Source organism: Halichoerus grypus, chromosome 4 (assembly GCF_964656455.1).
Source record: "Halichoerus grypus chromosome 4, mHalGry1.hap1.1, whole genome shotgun sequence".
NCBI lineage: Eukaryota > Metazoa > Chordata > Mammalia > Carnivora > Phocidae > Halichoerus > Halichoerus grypus.
Window position 1 is genome coordinate 127,821,643 of NC_135715.1, and position 25,041 is coordinate 127,846,683.

At 35.5% G+C, this 25,041-nt stretch overlaps 1 long non-coding RNA gene across 1 annotated transcript in view; it reads right to left on the reverse strand.

Moving 5' to 3' along the window:
• LOC118522266 (uncharacterized) overlaps positions 1–25,041 on the reverse strand; it is a 436,304-nt gene that overhangs the window by 288,640 nt on the left and 122,623 nt on the right. Inside the window, exon 2 of the long non-coding RNA XR_013447181.1 lies at positions 3,392–3,437. This is a non-coding gene — a long non-coding RNA (uncharacterized LOC118522266). The remainder of the gene's footprint in view (positions 1–3,391; positions 3,438–25,041) is intronic.

Genomic DNA, 25,041 nt, shown 5'->3' on the forward strand with positions numbered 1-25,041 from the left:
ACATCATAATAAATTGCTGATAACCAGGTATAAAGAGAAAATCATAAAAGCATCCAGAAGAAAAGGACACATTCTATACAAGACATTGAATAATTATAATTGAATTATTTCCTGAAACAATGAAAATGAGAAGATAATAAAATGGCATTTTCAAGTCTTAAAAGAAAAAAACGTCAAAAAGTACATTATTTCATTTGTATAAAATTCTCGAAAAAACAAATCTAATGTATATTGATAGCAAACGGATAGGTGGTCAATGGGGGACCTAGTGGGAGGTGGTTTAGACTGGAAAGGAACACAGGGGAGCATTTTAGAGTGGTGGAAATGTTACATATCTTGATTTTGTTTATGCATACTTCTGTCAAAACACAACAAATTATAATTTTAATAATTTACCTTATTAGCTAGATAGATAAATAGCAATAAAGTTAATTTAAAAGCAAAACCAATTCAAAAATGCTTGGAGAAAGAACTCACTGGATATAAACAATGTGCTCATAATATTATATACAAACCAAATTAAACTAAATATTCTAAGTGGGCAAAGGAGATTACTGATTAAACAATCATTGAACAAAACAAAGGCATATTTTAAAAGTTGCATCGTGCTATGTAAAAAAAATCAATGCACAGGAGTATTCCAGAAGGGCAGAGTAAGGAGCTTAGCACATACTTTCCCCAGCAAAACAATAATTTAACTGGTAAAAACATATAAACAAACATTTAGTCTCTGAAAAGTCCACAGGGCATATAGTGATGGAGAAACATTCATTTAGGAAAATCTATTAAATCTCAGTAAGAACATCCAGAGTCTGTAACATCTGAGCTGTGACTCATTTCCTTACCCCCACCCACAACACCACGGATGGAAACTCTTCCTTGACATTCTATTCTGGGCAGGTTTGACCAAGAAGATGGGAGCTTGCTTTCCCCCAAGCTCCTAGGCCACGGTTATAGTTTTACCCCAGAAGGAATGGCTGTCTGTGTTTGTCTTATTTTTCAGCTCTGGGTTGCACAAGCTCTATTTCAGGTGGATCTAACTGAGAGAACCAGGCTCCCTTCCTCCATCCAGCCTTCACTCATAGGGCAGAAGCTTTACCCCACGTGCAGTAATCTGAAAATAGGGGAACCTGTACCACCTCTCCTCAGTTCACTCTTATAGCAGAGGTTCTTTCTTCTTATGGCCTGCCTGAACCTTAAGCAAAAACCCTGTACCACGGCATCAGAACTGGGTATAAGGACTCATTTTTTTTTTCTTTTTTGAGTGACATCCCAGCTCTGAGTGAGCCCTGAGGGAAAGTTTCAGCTGTTGGGCCCACTTAAGCTGGCACGTCACTCAAGGGAAAAAAAAAATGGTCCTTATACCCAGTTCTGATGCCGTGGTACAGGGTTTTTGCTTAAGGTTCAGGCAGGCCATAAGAAGAAAGAGTTCTGCAGTTCTGCCAAAAGACACTAACTTTATACAAAATGCAGTAGAGAAGTCTATGGCTAAAGGCATTGTTGAAAACAATGGAGATCTTTCTGGAGAGCAATTAAGAGCAGACTGGTAGCTCCATGATACAAGCTAAAAGACAGAGCAGCCAGACGTTTAATAGTAAGAACTAGAAAAAGAGAAATCTGAGAAGAATTTTCCTGAGATCACAATCAGCTGTGAGAGGCTGGGAAGGCTGCACCCATGCACTAGGGTGCACGCACTCATAAGCAATCGGAGAAGGATGTGGGGCAGATCTGAAAGCATTCCCAAGCTGTGCGGGCGTGTGTACACACACACACACACACACATCAGAGGCTCACTGGCACACAGGGGCTTAAGAACAACCTTTGACCAACACTGACTAAACAATAAGCTACTTTGACCCAGAATGATTCCTGAAAAATTGGTATTAAAAATAAAATCACACTCATCCCTAGCATTCTGGAAGACTGTGTACATGCCCAAGGCTATATACACTCTCAGAAGAAATAAGAGAGGGAACCTCCATGCTATTAATTGCAAGATGAACGTGGGACGTAAGAACCTAAACTTCTTGAACTGTGGTGATAGCAGCCTTTAAGCCACATACACATTAAGAGTAAGCAGTAAAAATCTAATTCGCTACCTGGAATTAAGCACAATCTTTGATTAATAAGTGGCTATTGCAATCCAGGGAAGACCCCCTAGGTAGCCAGGATAAAAGAGAAGAGGGGTGGGAAATATGAGCAGGAATTTCAGACACTACGCACTATAGAAAAATAAAAACAAGGAGAAAAATATGAGTAGAGCCATCAGAGAGTGTACATGGCAGAGAAAATACACTGTAAAATTAGATCAGCCAAGCCACTAAACAAACAAATGAATGGCCAAGCAAATAATAATAACAACCTCTGGGTAGGAGATCAATATCCAGAGTTTCTACAATATATTATCAGACACAGCCAGTTTCATAAATGACAACAAAAAATTGTGAGACGTGCATACAAACAAGAAAGTGTGATACATACACGGAGCAATGGAAGGGACACAGATAACAGACATGTTAGACAAAAACTTCAAAGCAGCCATTATAAATATGTTCAAAGGACTTAAGAAAACCAACCTAAAAGAAGAGAAATACAACGTCTCAGCAAATAGAGCATATCAATGAAGAGGTAGACATTAAAATAAAAAGCTCTGATTGGAAACTCTAAAGTTGAAAGTATAATAAGCAAAATTAAAAATTTACTACAGGACCCACCAGAAGGCATGAGCTGGCCAGAGAAAGAATTTGAAAACTCGAGGATAGATTAATAGAAATTGTACAATCTGAAGAAGAAAGAGAAGAATAATGACTAAAAATAAACAGGATCTCAGAATATGTGGGACACCGTAATTGCATAAACAAACATGTAATGGGAAACCAGAAAGAAAGGAGAAAAATGAACAGAAAAAAGGTATTTAAAGAAATGATGGCTGAATACCCAACTTTTACATCAACATGGATGGGACTGGAGGTGATTATGCTAAGTGAAATAAGTCAAGCAGAGAAAGCCAATTATCATATAGTTTCACTTATTTGTGGAACATAAGGAATAGCATGGAGGACATTAGGAGAAGGAAGAGAAAAATGAAGGGGGGAAATCAGAGGGGGAGGAGAGCCAAGAGAGACTATGGACTCCGAGAAACAAACTGAGGGTTTTAGAGGGGAGGGGGTGGGGGGATGGGTTAGCCTGGTGATGGGTATTAAGGAGGGCACGTACTGCATGGAGCACTGGGTGTTATACGCAAACAATGAATCATGGATCACTACATTAAAAAAGAAAAGAAAAGAAAAGAAATGATGGCTGAAAACTTCCCCAAATGTAATGAAGTATATATCTACACATTCAATAAGCTCAACAAATCTGAGCAGAATAAACATTTAGAGATACGCACCCAGACACACTGTTGCCAAACTGTTGGATGAAAAAGATGGGAAGACCTTGAAAGCAGCAAGAGGAAAAGGGCTCATTAAATACAAGGATACCTCAATAAGGTTAAGAGATAACTTTTAATCAGAAACAATGAAGCCATAAAGTAATGATATATTTGAAGTGGGTAAAGTTAATAATTGTCAAACAAGATTCTTATATTCAGCAAAGCTATCTTTTAAAAATAAAGGTAAGTCAGAGAAAGACAGATACCATATGACTTCATGGAATTTAAGAAACAAAACAAATGAACATATAGGAAGGGGAAGAAAGAGAGAGAGAAAAAAAGAAACAAACCATAAGAGACTCTTAAAGAAAGTAGCATCAGATGACATGATCTCATATTTAGACAATTCTAAGGTACCCACTGTAAAACAATTAAAGCTAATGAAGTCATGAAGCAAAGTTTCAGGATGTAATATCAAAACAAAAAAATCAACACAACTTCTAAATATTAACAAATTGAGCAATACAAATATGAAATTAAATATGTAATTCACAATAGTATCAAAAAGCATAACACCATAATATACTGAAAAATAGAATTGCAAGACTTATATACTGAAAATTATAAAATATTTTGAAAGAAATTAAAGGTCTACATAAGTAGAGAGACACTCTCTTATCATGGATTAGAAGACTTAATATTGTTAAAATAGTAATGTTCCCCAAATTGATCAATAGATTTAACACAATCCTAACAAACTCCTAGGTGAATTTTTTTACAGAATTTGAAAAGATAATTTTAAAATTCATATGGAAATGCAAAGAACAAAGAACAGCCAAAATAATGTTGACAAGAATAACAAAGTTGGGGCACTTACACTTCTTGATTTTAAAACTTACTGGGAAGCTACAGCAATCAAGACTGTGCAGTGCTGGCATTAAGGATAGACACACAGACCGATGGGCTAGAACTAAGAATCCAGAAATAAACACCGTAATTTATGGTCAATTGATTTGCAACAAAGATGATAAGACAACTCAAAGGGGAAAAAACAGTCTTGCCAATAAATGGTGCTGAAACAACTAGACGTCCACTTTTTTTTAGATATCAACTTTTAAAAGAAGAGAGTTGGACAAAAAAAAGAATAGATCTGGACACATATCGCACACTATACATGAAAGTTAACTCCAAATATATTATAGACATACATATAAGAGCCAGAGCTATAAAACTTTTAGGAGAAGACATAGGATTCAATACTGATGGAGTGAGCAATGATTTCTTAAATATGAACCAAAAATATAAGCAACTAAAGAAAAAAATAGATAAATGGATTTCATCAAAATTAAACATATTTTTGCTTCAGAAAGAAGCATCAGGAAAATAACTAGACAAACCACAAAATGGCAAAAGACACCTGAAGATCATATATTTGATAAGGGACTTGTATATAAAATAAATTGAGAACTCTTACTACTCAAAAATAAAAGGACAACCCAATTTTTTAAATGGTCAAAAGCTCTGGACAGACATTTATCCAAAGATGTCATAAAAATGACCAATAGGCACAAGAAAAGCTATTCAACATCTCTAGCCAACAAGGAAATGCAAATCAAAACCACAATGAGATACCATTTCACACCTACTAGGGTCACTATAATAAAGAAGATGAACGACAGCCAGAGTTGGCAAGGATAAGGAGAAATTGGAAACCTCATATACTGCTGATAGAAAATATAAAATGATAAAGTCACTTTGGAAAGCAGTTTGGCAGTTCCTCAAAATGTTAAATATTAGTTATCATATGACCCAGCAATTGCACTCCTAGGTATATACCCCCCACCAAAATAAAAACAGATGTCCACACAGGATCATATGCATAAGTGTTCATAATGTTTACAATAACCAAAATTGGAGATGACCCAAATATCTCCAATCAATGAATAAATAAGATATGCTATATCCATACAAAGAAGTATCACTTCACAATAAAAAGGAATGAAATTTGAATACATGCTACAACATGGATAAACCTTCAAAATATTATATTGAGAGAAAGAAGCCTATCACAAAAGGTCACATAAGGCATGATTCCATTTATATGAAATGTTCACATAAGCAGAAAAATTATTAGTGTCTGCCTAGTTTTGATGGGAGGAGGAGATGAAGAGTGACTATTAATGTATACAGGTATCTTTTGAGGAGACAAAAGTGTTCTAAAATTGGATTGTGGGGGTGATTGCACAATCCTGAGAATATAATGAATATACTAAATATTCTAAATATGCTAAAAACTGAATTGTACACTTTAAGTTGGTGGATTGCATGGTATGTGCATTGTATCTCAATAGCTGTTAAAAATAATGTACAAATATATCCTAACTTTTCATCTATTTATACATTACCTCTAAAAGTGGCACCGTGTCAGGATCATCTCTAATATTTGTGAGCCTGGGACAGGAGTAAAAATGTAGTTCCATAAACCATATATCCAAATGTTTAAAAGTTATACATTGAGTGAACAAAACTGTTAGTCACAATACATTCCAAATGTTTAAAAGTTATACATTGAGTGAACAAAACTGTTAGTCACAATACAACAAATATTTCCAATTTCTCCTTATCCTTGCCAACTCTTGCTGTCATTCATCTTCTTTATTATAGTGACCCTAGTAGGTGTGAAATGGTATCTCATTGTGGTTTTGATTTGCATTTCCTTCCTCCTGCCTTAACAAATGTACCACCAAAATGACAAGTATATTTAAAAATATATAAAACAATGATTTTGCATACTGAAAGTGAATAAAATATGAAAGATGACATATTTAAAGTATTATTAAATTTCTCTGGATTTTCTAATGGAGCAACAATGTTTGCATGAGTAATAAAATGATTGCATATACAACTCATAAATTTTTGTATGTTGACACCATAAAATGTACTTGCCTTCATTCCTACAAAATTACCAATTACGTGGTTATAAATAAGATACTCACATCATTTGTGTTCTAGTTACAATAATGGTTTAAAGAATTAAAAATAAAATGCAATAATATTAAAATGTACAGAATTTGAATTCATTTTTGTCAAAAACTATAAAGTATATATTATTTTTGTTTTCAAAAATCATTATTTTTCTTCTAAAATGTACAAAGTATTTAAAATAAAAGGCAGAAGTCAAGCTGTTATTTACTTTATAATTTTATTTTTAAATTATATAAATAAAACTGAAATTTTAAGCCATATTTTGAAAATTTACTAAAAATTTACTAAGTATATTTTAAATAAAATTCTTTGAAATTCTAGCATCCAATACCTATTTAGTGGTCAAAGTGAAGTCACTTAGGGTTACAGGTGCATTGCACAAGGGCTGACTCCAAATTTCAAGTGACAGAGCTCTTGTTATATTCATGAACAAAGTTGTGTGTCCATGTTATATTGATCCCACTAAAGAATACCCCTCTTGCCTGTGTCTAAGGGCAATACAAAATAATTATATTTATGGGTCATTGTATTAGTCTTCAATAGCTGCTGTAACAAATGATCATAAACACGATAGCTAAAGGCAGCACAAATTAGAGCTGTATAACTGAGAAGTCTCAGACTGACTGATATCACTGGGCTAAAATCAAGGTGTTGCCAGAGCAACGTTCCTCCTGGAGGCCCTAGGAGGAAAACCTTTTCCTTGCTTTTTCTACTTTCTAGAGACTGCCCGAATTTCTCGGCCCTTGGCCCACCTTCCTGCATCTCCACAATAAGCGGCACAGCATCTCTCTAACCCTGCTTCTGTCATTACACTTTTCTCTGATCTTCACTGCTTCTCTCTTTCATTTTTAAGGAGTCCCATGACATTGTTAACCTCATAAACCGGGATAATCTCCCTATCTTAAGGTCAACTGATTAGTACCTTAATTCCATCTGCAACTTAATTCTCACTTTCCATTTAACCTAATAAATTCACAGATTCCAGTGTTTAGGGTGTGGACTTAACTGGTGGAGCCATTATTCTGTCTACCACCGACAGGGTAAGCTAAATTATGCTGTGATAACAAATGAACGAAAATTCCAAAATTTTAGTGACTTATAATAACAAAAATGTATTTCCTAGTTGTGCTGCATGTCCCTCTCGAGTCCGCAGGGAGTCTTTGCTCACTGTATTTCTAAGAGACCCAGGCTGACAGAGCGGCCGCCATCTTGAACATAGCTAATTGACAGACAGAATAAAGAACTCTCGTGGACCACTCACTAGCAATTCAGTGCTTGGTCCAAAAAGCAACATACGTCACATCTGCTCAGAACTCACTGTTCAGAACTTGTCTCTTGAGTCCACCCAACCTCGGGGCATTCAGCCAAGATAATCTCATTTTGTGCCTTAACAGGGAAAATCTGTAAGCATTTGGGGAACAACATTAGGAACCATCATCTATTTGTTACGTATGCAAATGATAGATGAATAGAATAAAATGTAATTGATAGCTGAGCTTACAAAAATGAAAGTGAAAGCCTCGATGCCAGAGACGAAATCCAGAATCACGAAAATGGGAGTTATTGCTGCTACTACTTTGAAGATGGGAGAAGGAAGCAGGGAATGGTTCATTAGATCCAATTAAAACTGAGGGGCTGAGATTTAATATCTTCACAGGGAGGTAAGAGAGGGACAAAAGGAGGAGGAGGGCAAAAGGAATTGAGATTTCTGCACTAATCCAGAATCCCTAAAACGATGTACCATTTACAAAAGAACCAGAGGGAAAATTCTATTCACTGAAGAAGAAAAATCATTTTTCTACCCATGCTCTAGAGGGGGAGGTAGAAGTGTCCCCCGAAAAATCCAGCTCAGCTGTGTGTTAAATTCCCCCACTCTAAATATGGATTTGCTTTTTTCTCCTTTTATTTCTATATATTTTTGTTTTATATGTTTTAAGGCTCTTTTGTTAGGCCCATGCATATAAAAATTTATATCATGATGTTGTATTGATCCTGTCATCATTATCAAATGTTTCTTCTTATCTTTAGTAATACTTCCTGTCTTAAAGATTGCATTGTTTGATATTAATATAGGTACAGCAGCATCTTAGGTTAGTGTGTATTTAATACCTCTTTTACTATACTTTATTTTGCACCTTTCTTTAACCTTAGATTTTAATTTTATGCCTTTTAAGCAACATGTACTTTGTTGTACTTTTAATGTACTTCTGCAATTAGAACATCTACCAAATACTTGTGTGTGAAAAAAGGACACCATTACCACATTAAAAACCAAGCCACAGGCTGGGAGACACTATTACAATCTATATAATAGGCAATATATATAAGTCCTACAAATCAAAAAAGAAACAGACAAATACCCTTATGGGAAAATGAGCGAAGTACAAGAACAGGTAGTGTATTGAAGATGTAACTCAAATGGCCAACAAGCAAAAGTTGAGAAGTTATCAGAGAAATGTAGATTAAACCCGCTTTGAAATACCATTGCACAACTGTCAGATTGGCATTTATTTTTAAAACTCTGGTAACTCCAAGGGGCTGGTGCAGATGTAGAGAAACAGAAAAACATATATAGTGCTGATGGAGCTTAAATTGGTACAATTACTTTGGAAAGCAACGTGAAAACACAAAAGTAATTTGTAGGTGTGCATCCCCTGGAAAATAATTCCACCTCGTTACCCATCCTAGAAAAATTTTAAGGCATTCCTAAGGAAGCATGGAATAGGGTTTTCACTATTTAATCCATAATACTTTGAAATTTGGAACAAACTAATTGCCTATCAGTATGGAAGTAGGTAAACAATGGATAAATAAATAGAATACAATAGTTGAAAATTTTAAAACTGCACCAATGCACATCAATGCATCAACATGGATAAAATCTCAAAATACAACATTAAAAATGAAAGAAAAATAAGTTCCAAAAGCATTAGGGCCATATGACATTATTTATGTATGGTTTTCAAACACCCAAGACAATTCTTCATATTGTCTAAAAATACATATATATGCTGTCAAAGTATGGAATTGAATACACACCAACTGAAGACAACTGATTGGATGTGGGAATGAATAAGGGTCAGAAATTAAGGTTGGGCTTCAGCTGTGTCTACAAATCTTCATTATTTATTTTTTGGAATGAGAAGACACCTCAAGCAAATTTAGCAAATCAAGAGCAACTTTAAAATTTTAATGAGGTGCCCATGGACATGAGGATTATTATTTTATTTACTGTTTCAAATGTTTGAAATATTTTGATTAAATAGTTCTTTAAAAATAAAATGTTCCTTAGCATTATGGGTCTTCATAATAAAGTACACATATAAAATAGATCAGTTTTTCAGCTTATGTAGCAGAGACAACATTAGATATAAAAATAAATTTCAAATCTAACAGTAAAAATAAATGAACCCTATTTCTAAATTTCATATCCATCCTACTGCAATTTCAGAGAGAGTTCCCATGAATGTATATGTTCTCATGGTGCAAATAAATGTACAATTAGATATTTAAACAAATAATACAAACAGACAACACAAAAACTGGCTCAACTTAAAAGAAGTAAGGGCATTCAGGCACTAAAATTAAAAAGATTGCCTTCATTAGGCAACAAATTTGCCTTAAAGATTTTTAGCCACTGATACAACTTGGAAAATAGACACTGTTGGATAAGATTCTGTTTTAGGAACACAGGAAGACTGAAAATCTACAGAAACAATTTTTTTCCTAAAATTAAATTCAAGTGGACTTTATCTCATGGCTTTTCTTACCTACATCATTGAGCAACCTAACAATACTTACAACTGCAGTTTTTTTTAAGCTACAGAAAGACTCTTTGGCAAAATGCTTCTTTTGTAGACTTAATCCTGTAACTAAGGTCATTGTGATTACAAATATTTCATCTTCCCCTTACAAGGTTTTCCCCATTCCCTTACTTAAAAGCCATCTAAATGTTATAGAATTTTCCAGGAATGAGTTAAGGATCTCTCCTGTGAGTTTCCATAGAATGCTATACCTTCCTGATCACAGCATTTTCCACACTGTAATTCCCTATGTACTTGTGGGCATTTGCCCCAATCTCAGATCATACTCAGATTGGTCACCCTCTTATGTCAGTATCTAACACAGCACCAGTCATCAAATTTGTGCTCAAATATTCATTGGTTCATAGTTTCATCCATTCATATATTCTCATTAGACAATAGTCTCCATTTCCTTTTTTTTTCAGTTTCTACTGGTTCTGGAGGGAAATCAGTACAGTGGTAATATGGAGAAATAAAAACAGGAAAATAAATGAATAAATAAGTATAACCAGTTATTTTGTGGCCCACATTGTCCTGTCCTTCACCTTTTGCCTTCTGGCTATTTCTTATATTTGATTGGAGTAGATAAGAAGTGGGGTCCAGATCCCAAACCAAAGCAATATTAATGGGGTACACATCTGGGAACTTCCAGAAGTATCTGCTTCAGCATACAATGACACATACACATCCAAAGAAAAATAAAGTTATTTCTATGCATAGAGGCCCACACAAAATCTACTTCGAGAATAGTCAGATTATTAATGAAGTAGGTTTTTACTTGATTGGGTTGCCTAGAATTGAACCACAACCATTTTCTATTTCAAATACGAAGGCAGAGACTTGTACTTACTACATATGCACGTTTTCAGTAGGGTATTTCCAGAAGTTGCTGAGATAGCAGAAACCACAGGAGTTTCTGCAGAGTAATCAGGCATAGGCCAGAGGAGTGCGTTCTTTGGGAGTCATCAGGAGATAAGGCTTGAACAGCCAGCACACACTTTCATACCCTCAGGAGCATGAACTGTTGTAAAACTTTGTCAGGCAAGTACTCTCAGGTCTCACGGCACGTGGCCAAATGCAGCAGGATTCTGACTCAGCAACAATGTGAGAAAAGTACACTTTTTCCTGATTCGGGCCCCCACGTCGAAATCTGGACAGTCCTGTAGGACAAGACCAGCAATTTCAGTGGCATATGTCTAAGCGAATTCTGATCTTTCAAATACCAGTTAGAGTTATGGGGCAATATCAGTAAAAATCTAACCTCTCAAGGACACGTGCATAGGAAAGCAGATGGCTTGCAACAGACTGTTTAATCCCAAATCAAATAACAGAATCAGCACTTCAGGATGACTGCTTATATAGACACTTTTGTCAGCTAATGTGGCTGAGAGCTACACCTCCCACACAGTAAGCTCCATAAAGAGTTTGTGATACACTGATTGATCAGTGGCAAATTCATTAAGCTTATACAGCAAACAGTGAGCTGTACAGTGCACAGTAAACACTGTCCCAGACTGACATGAATTTACATTAAAAGACGACAAGACATTAAGCTTTTGGTATATAAAGCCCTTTTTGTTGTTTGTTGCCTCATTTTTTCATATAGACTGCAGGAAGATGGAAGAAAGCTTGACAGTGAAGCCTGGAGGTGGGAAATATCCCTTCTTGCTTTAGCGCAATTGAGAAAGATTTCCATGAAGACAGCAGTGAAAATGCTTCCAAATTAGCCACTTCTGGTATAAATCATCTGTATAAATCTTTCCATCAGGGGAAATAAGTCACTGACAAAGCTGTTCCTAGGAAGTGAGGCTTTCTTTGGGTTTCTGGCATGGTGGTTATGGTTCACTGGAATCTCTACATTTTTTAAATTAAGGCAATCCCAGACTTTGCTCTTCTTTTTAAGGGAAAATGTAAATAGAGGAAGGTGATAGCATAGAATCACTTCCCAAAATGTGCCCTCCGTGTTATACTAAAAAAAAAAAGAAAAAAAATTAAAAAGAGTAGGAGTGATTATATGTCAAAAGAATTTAAGAAATATTGTCTTAAAAATGTTAAAAAAGATTTGTGTTCCTACAGGACTTCCCATAACTTCGAGTAAGCTGGTGTGAATTTGAGTCTTTAAGAGAAGACATTGTATGCAGTATTTCCCAAGATTATTTGAGCACACGTGTGTGTGTGTGTGTGTGTGTGTGTGTGTGTGTGTAAGATCTTGAAAGACTAAAAGTTCCATGGGATGCACTTTTTGAAATGTTGATAATCGTTTGTACCTTTAACAAACAGTGGCTTCTGCTTTTCAATACATTCATTTTGAAGTTAAGCCATTTTCTTTCCTCTGGTTTAGACGTGCCAATAGATACTTGGACTTTACAGCAACCTAGTAGTTGAGATGGAAGAAGAAAGATATGGAGGCAAGAATGTGGAAGATTGCAATAGTTGGAGCAGAAATAAAAGAAAATAAAAGAAAGTAGATTGGGGTCTTGGTGGTGGAAACCAAAAAAGAAGAAACTAGCTTTTCAAACATTATAAAAGAAAGAAATGGCAGGACATAGAAAGGTCCTAGACACAAGGTAGAAAGAGAGATAATCAAAGATGGACTCAAGGTTGTAACCCTGGGTGATAGGAGAGCTGTCGTGCTGCTAGCAATAATGGAAAGTAGAAGAGGAAAAATGATAAGCCTGGACTATTATTATGGCATGTTTTAACTGAAGGGGCACAATGAAGGAGGTTTTTATATGTGAAGGAAAAAAATTCAAAATCAAACACAAATTTATAAAATGTAAAAAAAAAAATTAAACATTCTCAAGCGAGTATCAGAGAGATCCATCTAAAACAGAATTTTATTTTTTGTTCAGACACGTAGGACTAATTGATTTGGTTACTGGCACATAATGTTTTTGTTTTCTCCTTCACCTCTGTTCACTGGTATGTTAGTTCTCATCATAACATTAAGACGCACATATTGTGTATACTACAGAGTAAAGGCATATATGCTTACAAGTACATATATATAAATGCAAATACATACCTCTTATATAAAAAAAAAAAACCCATAAATTTGACCCATTCATTCAAGTTGCCCTAGCTGAGAAGGCAAAGGTAGTCTTGGGGAAAAATCTGAAAATTTAGCACTGGCAAAGAGTTTTGATTCAATTTGCTAGTCTAATACAGATGAGAATGACAAAAAGTCTTTATTTGCTTGAAGAGCCTCAGGTTTTTCAGTACCACTGAAATGCTGTCCTCAACTCAAGTACTTTTCATGTATCAGAGAAGTGGCAAATTTAACAAAGCCTGCACTAATGTTTTGTATTTCTATTCTAAGGAAAATGCTTCAGAAGGTAAACATGAGTATTCAATAATATTACAACTAGAGACAATGGTAAAGGCTTCTGTTTCATAATATATTGATAAGTAAATCATTTTAAAAGAAGCACACAGTATTGTTGAACACTGAAAGGCTAACCCCAACATAAAATAGAGATTGCTCAAGTACCTTTGTTTATTTTCTGTGATAATATAAAAAATGTTAGCATCCATATGTTTTGTAAACAGTAGATATTTTGTGTAGATAAGTTAATACTTGAACACAATATGAATAGCAAATCCAAACTATTATTACTGGAGCAATTTTTAACACTATCCAGAGTAATGAATTCCCAAATAGCAAAAAGAAAATGAAGGCAGAGTAACAAGTTTTCTTTGAAATAATTGCAGAGAACCTAAAAGACTCAAGTCCGGAAATTGCGTTTTATGCAAAAAATTGCATCTTTATCGTGTCTTTAATAAACGAAACTGCATGTGTCATTTATAAGGGTTGGATACTGGGGAAATGTCACCTTGCTACAGAATAGCTAAGAGCATGGCCTATATGATTAAGGAGACATTGGTTTCAGTTGTTGCTGTCTGACATATTAGCAGTGTGAATTTGGGCGCATTCTTTTACTACATAGTGAAAGGTTTCAGGCTGACACCTTCATTAAGATGGTGATAAGTAGAGACCATAGGAGTTAAATGCCAGTAAATATATATATCTCACATCTTCTTTATCCAGTCATACATTGGTGGACATTTAGGTTGTTTTTGTATCTTGGCTACTGTGAATAATGCTGCAGTGATATTCCACTGTATATATGGACCACATCGTCTTTATCCATTCATCTATTGTAGGGCATCTAGGCAGAGAAAGTCAATAATCATATGGTTTCACTTATTTGTGGAACATAAGGAATAGCATGGAGGACATTAGGAAAAGGAAGGGAAAAATGAAGGGGGGAACATCAGAGGGGGAGACGAACGATGAGAGAGTATGGGCTCTGAGAAACAAACTGAGGGTTCTAGAGGGGAGGGGGGTGGGGGGATGGGTTAGCCTGGTGATGGGTGTTAAAGAGGGCTCATACTGCATGGAGCACTGGGTGTTATACGCAAACAATGAATCATGGAACACTTCATCAAAAACTAATGATGTACTGTAAGGTGACTAACATAACATAAAAAATAAGAAGAAGAAAAGAAAAGAAAAGAAAATGCTGCAGTGAACATGAGAGTACAGATATCGCTTTGATGTCTTGTTTTCATTTCCTTTGGATAAATACCCAGAAGTGGGATTGCTGGATCATATAGTAGTTCTATTTTTTAATTTTTTGAAGAACTTCCATACTTTTTTCCATAGTGGCTAACGCAGTTTACATTCCCACCAACAGTACATAGGAGTTCCCTTCTCTCCACATCCTTGCCAACACTTTTTATTTCTTGTGTTTTTGATAATAACCATTCTGACAGGTATGAGGCAGTGGACCTCGAGGATATTAAGCTAAGTGAAATAAGTCAAACAGAGAAAGACATATACTGTATGAACTCACCCATATGTGAAATCTAAAATACTTGAACTCATAGAGAATACAATGGTGGTTACCAGGGTCCGGGGGGTGGGGGCGGTGGGAGAAATGGAAAGACATTTGTCAGAGTACAAACTTCCAGTTAGAAGATGGATAAGTTCTGAGCATCTAATGAACAGCATTATGATTATAGATAACAATACCATGCTATTTACTTGAAAGTTGCTAAGAGAGTAAATCTTAAATGTTCTCACCCCAGAAAAAGAAATGATAACCATGTGACATGACGGAGACATTAGCTAACACTGCAGTGGTAATCACAGTGCAATATATGTGTATCAAATCAACACATTGTACACCTTAAACTTACACAATATTTTGTCAATTATATCTCAATAGAGCTGGGAAAAAAAAAAAATAGTCAAGGGTTTCAGTTCTACCCAAACAGCCAGAGACTGATGATTATGCTGTTTTGTCTTCATATAGAGTAAAGACAAAAATATATTATGGACATAGACACTGGCCCCAGACTGCTAAGATTTGACTGCTGGCTCTGACATTTGCTCACTTGGTGATCTAGGACAAGTTATTTAACCTCTTTGTAAAATAGGGAAAATAATAGAATTGGCCTCATAAATTTTCCTTGTGTGTGTGCGCGCGCACGTGTGTGTGAGCACACATCTGTGTGTATGCATAAAATGAGTCAATACATAATGAAGTGTTTAGAACAGTGCCCAGAACTCAGTACCTAGTACGTTATTACAGCGTAACAAGGGTCAACCCTTGTACAGACCTTTAAGGTGACTCAACCAGTAAACTGGAGTAAGGGTACAACCTAGGACAAAACCTGCAACTTCAACACATCTGACCAATATTAGGAATTCTCTTAGTTTTGGTACCTATGGCTCCCATGGCCCTCAATTACTTCGTGTATGAATTGAGGGGATTTTATCATCAGATGTAAATGCAGGGCATTCCCCACCTAATCCTGCCCTCTGACACCTCACATCTCACCAAAAATATTAACAAACAGTTTTAATCTGTAGAGACACTTTGATGATCTTCAACTGGATCTCAGAATACTTGTCAGCTCAGTCCACTAGGCAGCTGCTAATCATTAGCTCAATAAAGATTTACTAAGTGAAAGTCTCTTGTATTCTTTTATGATATATAAATGTTTTATTTTAGAACTGTTTAAGATTTACAGAAAAATTGCAAAGACTGTACAGAGTTCCCATATAATCCACATCCTATTTTCCCTATTATTAGCATAGTACATTAGTATGACACATTTGTTACAATTAATGAACCAAAATTGATACATTATTAACCAAAGTTTAATTCCTTATATTTTACCTAATGTTCCAGGAACCCATCCTGGATACTAAATTACATTTGGAAGATATGTCTTCTTAGGTTCCTCAGACTTTACTTGTTTATGATGACCTAGACATTTTGAAAAGTACTGGTCGGTTATTTGTAGAACCACCCCTAAATGAGGATTCATCTGATCTTTTCCTCATGATTACACAGGGACTTTGTGTTTGAGGGAGAAAGAACACAGAGGTAAAGTGCCATTTTCATAACATCATATCAAGAGTACATACTATCAGCATGATTTATTACTGTTGATATCAATCTTGATTACCTAGCTGAGGTAGTGTTTGTCAGGTTTCTCCACTGTAAAAGTCTTCCTCTTTTCCCTTTGTATAGGCTATTCTTTGAAATGAAGTCACTATGCACAGGCCACATTTAAAAAGTGGGCAGTTATGCTCCACTTTCTTAAGGGCAGAGTAAGCACAAAAATTATTTGAAATTCTTCTGCTTAAGAATTTTGGCTATTCTCCTCCATTTATTTATTAACTCAATCATTTATTTGTATCATATGGACTCGTGGATATTTATTTTATATTGCAGGTTATAATTCATTCCTACTTAACTTTGTTGCTGAAATGGCACCAAATTTGCCTTTGGATACTCTTTCAGCTGTATCCTACAGCACATACCCTTGGACATACACCCATCAAATGGGTCCTTTCTTGTTGTCGTCCTTTCTTGGTGTTGTTTTAGACTATTTCCTTACTTTCTTTTGTTACAATATAATCAAGGTTCAATATTTATATTTTCTGTACTAGTCCTAGAATCAGCCATTTCTCAAAAATCCCCAGGTCCTTATATTGGAGATATGCATTAGAAAAGAAGAAGTGGGTGTTAGGTGCATATTAATATTGAGGTGTTGTTATTGCCTCTAGTTCCTCTGAGTTAACAAAGCAAGGGAATAAATATTTGTGTATACTAACCCATGTTTATACGAATATCTATAAATATTTCTCTTGTAACTATCCGTATCTATGTTAAGCCAAACGTGAGTTCATATGATATCTCTAACTCTAAAGCATTACCACATGGATCATTCTAGCCTTTTCTCATTGCTTATCTGTAATCTCTCATTAAAACAATGAGAAACCTAGCTGCCATCATCTGCCATCCATTTACCTAATTATTCAATTCCAGCATATACTTATAGCGGTTTCGGGATTGCTGACCTTACCCTCGTAGGACACAACTATATCAACTAGAATACGGTACTTATGTACACCTGCTTTTGTCTTTTGTCTTACAGACTCCATTTATTTACAAAGTTACTTAGTTCACCATCTTTTCTCCGTATATTTCAGTGAAAACTATTTGTACATCTGTAAAACAGTTGAACGGTTTTGGCACTTTCTGCATTCCGTCCATGGATCTCCTGGCCTCTTAAATGATTTTTTTTTTAATTTGTATACATTAAGATTCACTGATATGATGTAAAGATCTTTGGGTTTTGACAAGTGTGTAGTGTCATGTAGCCACCATTAGACTTTCAAACAAAATAGTTTCAGCATCCTAAAAGATACCCTGTGCTTCACAAGTTCAAACCCTGTGCCCTCTGCACCCTGGCAACTACTGATATTTTAATCATCTCTATAGTTTTATCTTTGCCAAATATCACATACTTGGAATTATAGAGTACATAGTCTCTTAAGACTGTTTTCTTTCACTTAACAATATGTATTTACAATTCATCCATGTCTTTATGTGGCTTGATGACTCATTTCTTTTTATAACTTTTATTGTATGGATGTACAGGCAACAAAAAGGAATAAAAGGCATCCAAATCAGCAAGGAAGAAATCATTATATGGATGTATATACTACAGTACTATCCATTCATCTCTTGAAAGGTATCTTGGTTCTTCCAGTTTGGGATGATTATGATTCCTATAAATATTATTCAGGTTTCCATGTAGACATAAATTTTCAAATCAGTTATGTGAATACCTAGGAGCATAATTTCTGAATTATCAGATAAAACTATATTTAGCTTTGCAAGAAACTGCCAAACTGTGTTCCAAAGTGGCTGTACTCATTTGCATCCTCACCATCAATGAGCAAGAATTATTATTGATCCATGGGTCATCAGAATTTGGTTGTAAGCTTTTAGACTTCAACTATTCCAATAGGGATATAATGGTGTCTCATTGTTTTGATTTTCAAATTCCTAATGACAAATGATGGTAAGCAGCTTTCATGTGATTATTTTCCATCTGCATATATTCTACTTTTTCTTTGTTTTCTATTTCTCCAATTCAACATTTTTTCTGAGTCCCTGTCTGAGTAGTTAAGGAAAGGAAATTATTCAGGTACATTTCAATTTATTTTATTTTTGAATAACCTTTATTTTTTAGAGCAACTTTAGGTTCACAGCAAAATTGAACAGAAGGTACAGAGATAACCTATATACTCCCTGTCCCCCCAACACATGCAGAGGCTCTCTCATTATCAACATTGCCACCAGAGTGGTACATCCGTCACAACTGATGAACACAAATCATATCTTTTTAGTGAGATTTCTGTTTAGATCTTTTGATCATTTTTTAATTGCGCTGTTTTCTTATTGCTGAGTTTTAAGAATTCTTTGTATATTTTGGATAATAGTCCTCTATCAGGTGTGTGTTTGCAAATACTTTTTCCCAGATTGAGACTTTTCATTCCCTGAAGAATAGTTTTTGCAAAGTAGGAAATTTTCTTAATATACAAAAAAATAGCTTGCTGGGATTTTGATTGGAATTGTGTGGATCTGTAGATCAAGTTGGGAAGAATTTCATCTTAACAATATTGAGTCTTCTGATCCATGATCAAATACTATCTTTCCTTTTGTTAGTTCTTTTGATTTTTTTTCTTTTAGAGTTTTGTAGCTTGACATATAGGTTTGTGCATATTTTGTTAGATTTATTTTTAAATATTCATGGAGGCATTGGTGCTATTGTTGATGTTCTTTTTAAAATTTCAAATTCCAATACTTCATTTATGGAATGTTTGAAAGTAATTGACTTCTATATATTTACTTTTATATATTAATCCTGTGGCCCTGATACAGTGGCATATTCATTCCTGGAGGATTTTTTGGGGTGTTCTGCATAGACAATAATATCATCTGCAAATTAAGACAGTTTGATTTCTTCCTTAGAGATTCATATACAATTTATTTCCTTTTCTTATCTTATTGCACTAGTAGGATTTTTAGTATGGTGTTAAAGAGGAATACTAAGAGAAGACATTCTTTCCTTGTTACAAGTCTTAGGAGGAAACCATACTGTTTTTCACCATTAAGCATGATGTTAGCAGTGGGCTTTTCATAGATTTTTTTTAATCAAGTTAAGGAAATTCCCTTCACTTCCCAGTTTGCTGAGATTTTTTTTTTTTTTTTTACTGTGAATGGGTGATGAATTTTGTCAAATGCCTTTCTCCATCAATTGATATGATCATATTATGTTTTCCCTTAGCTTATTGATATTGTCGATTACAGATTGATTTCAAATATTGAACCAACCTTGAATATCAGGAATAAATTCCACTTGGTCATAGTGAATATTGACTTTTATAGAATGAGTATTCCATTTAACAGCAGAATATACATTATTCTGAGGCTCACATGAACTATTCTGCAAGATAGACTATATTCTTGGCTATGGAATACAGTTGAACAAACTTAAAAAGATAGAAATGATACAAAGTATATTCTCAGACCACAATGGAATTAAACTAAGAATCAATGGCAGAAAGATAGCAGGAAAAATCCCAAAATATTAGTAACCAACATACTTCAGAATAACATCTGGGTCAAATAAGAAGTCTCAAGAGAAATTGAAGAAATATTTTAACTAAATATGAATATAATTTATCAAAGTCATGGACTACAACAAAAACTTGGCTTAGAACTTATAGCCCTAAACACTTATCTTAGAAAAGAATAAAACATTTATATCAATAACCTAAATTCCCACCTTAGAGAAAGAGTAATTGAAACCTAAATCAAGGAGGTTTTAAAAGAAAAGAATAATAAAATTAGAGCAGCAGTCAGTGACATCAAAAACAAAAGAAGTAATAGGGTAAATTAACAAAACCCAAGGTTTGTTATCAGACAAATCGATAAATCTTTAATCAATTTAACCAAGGAAAAAAGAGAGTACAGTAGTTTCTCTTTATTCATGGTTTCAGTTTCCATGGTTTCTGTTACCCATGGTCAACTGCAGTCTTTTCTCAAAATATCAGTTATATTTCCTTAATTCTTTTAGTGATTGCCCTCAAATTCCAATACACATTTTTAAATAATTTAAATCTATCTTCAAATAAAACTACACAATTCATGTATAGTATGGGTACCTTGTATAATACCGGTACCTTATAACAGAGTATTTCTAATTTCTCCCTCTCATTCTATATAACATTCCTGTCAATTATTTCATTTATCTCTATGCTATAATCACCCAATATATTATAACTATTATATTACTCTTAGTAAACAGTTATATATTAGAGCAATTAAGACTAAGAAAACTAAAAGCTTTTTTACTACTTTTATTTATTCCTTCTCTGAGACATTCTTTTCTTTGCATAAATCTGAATTTCTGGCTTATATAAATTTCCTTCTGCCTAAAGAATTTCTTACATTTCTTGCAGAGATGGTCTGCTGGTAATGCATTTTCTCTGTTTTTGTTTGTCTGAAAAAGCCTTGTATCTATTTTACTTTTGAAGTTTAATTTTATTGAATATAATGTTCTAGGTTAGTGGGGTTTTCTTTCAACACTTTAAATATTTCAGTTTACTGTTTTTGTGGCTGAGAAGTCCCCTATAAGTATTATCTTTGTTCCTCTACTTCTTTGTTTTGCTCTGGCTTCTTTCAATGTTTTCTCTGTTTTTGGTTTTCTGCAGTTTGAAAATAATATGTCCAGCTGTGTTGTTGAAGTTGCTTGTTTGCTGTATTTTGGTTTGGTTTGTTGTCATTTAACCTGTCCTCTGAGCTTCCAAGATCTGTAATTTCATGTCTGTCAGTAATTTTGGAAAACTCTTGGTCATTATTCCTTTAAATATTTCTTCTTTTTTTGTTCTTGCTTTCTTCTGTGTTTAAATTACATGTATGTTATACTTTTTAATATTGTTCCTCAATTCTTGGAAGTTCTGTTCTTTTTCTTCTACCACTCTTTTTTCCTTTTGCATTTCAGACTGAAAAGTTTCTATTGACCTGTCTTTAAATAGCCTTTCTTCACTTCATTGTATCTAGTCTACTGATGAGTCCATCAAAGAAAGGCATTCTTCATTTCTGCTAAGTGTTTTTGTTTTTAGCATTTCTTTTTTATCTTTTTTAGAGATTCTATCTCACTTTCATCTCTGCTTTCATTACTCCTCTGTTCTTGTATGTTTGTTTTTTCCCATTAAACACCTTAACATGATAATAATTGTTATTTTTAAATATCTTGTCTGATGAAAATGTTACTGTAGTTATAGGTGTCAGAGACTCTAAGTTCCTCTATCATCTTTGTCTTCTGTCTCTTTTCTTGACTTTGGGCTTCTCTAAGTACTCTTCTTCAGAGAATGTCTGTGCTGTACGGCACTTTTAACTGTAATACACTGTATTTCACAATGATTACTCTTCCACTCTTTCAGTTCTTTTGGCTATAATCCATTGTTATTATACAAGAGTCCTGTATAATAAGGACTTATCATCCTTAGATGATATGGGGATATGGGCATATGGGGATATGATGATGGGGTGATAAGATATGGGGAAGTGAAGCATTCTATAATCTTATGATTAAATTTCTGTGTTTAAAAGGCCTGTCTCTTACTGTGACCTTCACAAGTGCTTCTCCAGAGGTACTGCTCTCTTTTTTTTTTTTTCTTTCCATATAGGTAAGACAGGAAGGCTAAAGGGGACTAGAGAAACGCCCTTCCCTAGTTGGAGTAAGCTTCTTATAAAGGCTTTTACTCTTTACCTCTTCCCCTAAGTGACCTGAGGTGACCTCTGAAAATGGTTCTCTATTCACTTGACCCAGAAAACCCTATGAAATCATGTAAATCAAGAGGTTCAAATCTTCGTGTTCACTTTAAGAACACACGTGAAACTGCCCAGGCCATCAAGGGTATGCATATGCGAAAAGCCATCTAGTATCTGAAAGACGTCACTTTGCAGAAGCAGTGTGTGCCATTCCTTCGCTACAATGGTGGAGTTGGTAGGTGTGCCCAGGCCAAACAGTGGGGCTAGACACAAGGTTGGTGGCCCAAGAAGAGTGCTGAATTTTTACTGCACATGCTTAAAAATGCAGAGAGAAATGCTGAACTTAAGGGTTTAGATGTCGATTCTCTGGTCATTGAGCACATCCAGGTGAACAAAGCCCCCAAGTTGTGGTGTGGAACATACAGGGCTCATGGCCGGAACCCATACATGAGCTCTCTGGGCCACATCGAGATGATCCTTACTGAAAAAGAGCAGATTGTTCCTAAACCAGAAGAGGAGGTTGCACAGAAGAAAAAGATACCCCAGAAGAAACTGAAGAAACAAAAACTTATGGCCCGAGAGTAAATTCTGCATAGAATAAATGCAAATAAAAATAAAAAGAGAAAAAAAAAGAAAGGGTTTTACCCTTGAAAGTGGCACTTTGTTTCAGTTGCATTTCACGATGATTAAAATTCCCTTGCCTCTACCATAGGTTTAAGGGGATGTTTCTCAGCTCTTTATCCTTAGAACCAGGTGGGGTTTTAGAGGTAATAATTCATGAAACTGCTCGCCTGCCCCCTGAGACTGTACCCCCAAGGAGTTGCTCACTCTCATGCTTATTCATACTCATCTTCTAGCAATTCATCATTTATGCATACCATTTAAGTGTTTCTAATAGTTATGGCTCCAGTATCTTCTCCTTCAGGTAAACAGATCTCAACTGTGACTCTCTGGATTCTCCTCTCCCTCCAGATTTTGAGGTGGTGATTTGGCCTGCAAATTTAACTCTCTAGTGGACCCAAGAAAGTGATTGATTTTCAGTTTGTTCAGCTTTTTTTTTTTTTTTTTCTGGTAAGGATGGGAGCGATGGCTTCCAAGCTCTTTACATGTTGGAACTGAAGTTAGAAGTCCATGGACATTATTTAGTTAAACATAAACAAGTATGACCTCTAAAGTGCTATAAATGTAAGGAATAGAGTACTATGAAGAATAACAGGCGATTATTTAGATTGGTGTGCAGGGAAGGCTTGTAGGGGGATGAAATAATAAAACTAAGACCTGAAGAATTATAAGACTGGGGCATCTGGGTGGCTCAGTTGGTTAGGCGTCTGCCTTGGTCTCAGGTCATGATCCTGGGGTCCTGGGATCGAGCCCCGCATCAGGAAGCCTGCTTCTCCCTCCCCCAGCTCCACCACCGCCACTCTTGCCCTCACTATCTCTCTCTCTCTCTCTCTCTCTCAAATAAATAAATAAAATCTTTAAAAAATGAATTAATAAGATTTAGGGTGTGAGGGAATGGTGGGTAAGAAGGCTTAGAGATGGAAAAGAGCTGGACTCAATTATTTGCCTAATTTAGACTAGAGCAAAAGCAGCCGTAGTTCTGACTGGGTTTAGAGTAGTGGGCAGCAGTTTGAGCAGGTGTATTAGGCTGTGCGTGTTAAACAGTGTTACTCTATGTGCCTAAGAGAGCCATCAAAGAGCATTAAGTAGTTGTAGTGAAATGATCTCCTCATGTTAGATTTATTCTTGCTACAGTGTGAAAAACTGATTAAAGTGAGGGCAACAGAAATGGAGACACTAATTAAGAATCTGCAGGATTAGTTCAGGAAGTGGATGCTGGTGGCTTCATCCAAATTCATGACAGTGCAGAAGGAAAAATAAGTGAACTGTTTCTGGATGCATTTTTGGATATAAAACAACAAGACTGGTAATTACCTTTTAAACAGATTATCAAGGGCCAGTTTCCAGTTCCACATGTAAGGAGCTTGGAAGTCACAACTCCTTCCTACCAATAAGTGAAAAGCCGAGCAGACTGAAAAATCATCAACTCTTCCTGGATCTGTAAGGGAGAAGAGGGCATAGTGAAAGCCTCTGCTCCCAAGATTCAAGATGGAGACAGGAAAACACGGAGTCACGGCTTACTGGAGCAGAGACTCATGAGGGGAAACCTCTGCAGAAACTAGTGCAGGGACAGGAAAACCTGAACTACAATTGATGAACAGCTGGAGGTTCAGTGTGGACAACTCTCAGAGCTAAAATCTCCAGGGGGACACATAGAAGGAGTCTCCACATTATTGTGAGAGGTACTTCTAGGAGCTAGACTTTAAGTTCCCACAGTAAATATTGGAGAAACATCCTTCCATGTTGCCTGTAGGGGAAAGGGAAAGGAGCCATTTTGATTTACACCAGAGCACTTTGTTCTTCTTAACAAGGCCTACACTCAGGAGAAACCAGTTAACCAGAGCCTAACTTTCTGGAGTATTATTAAAGCTTAACTGACCTGGGAAAAGGGAAATACCCAACTCCAGCCCACTCTAGACATTTCATGTCACCCAGTGGGGAGGAGAAAAAAACTGAGAAATAATTGTGAATTTCACAGTTCAAAGGCACAGACTCATTGAAAGGCTGGGACTTAATCACTGGACTATAGAATGTGTCCCCTCTTCCAACACCTTACCAACATATTAAAAGGACTATAAAACAGTTCCTTTTACCTGATACATTATGTTCA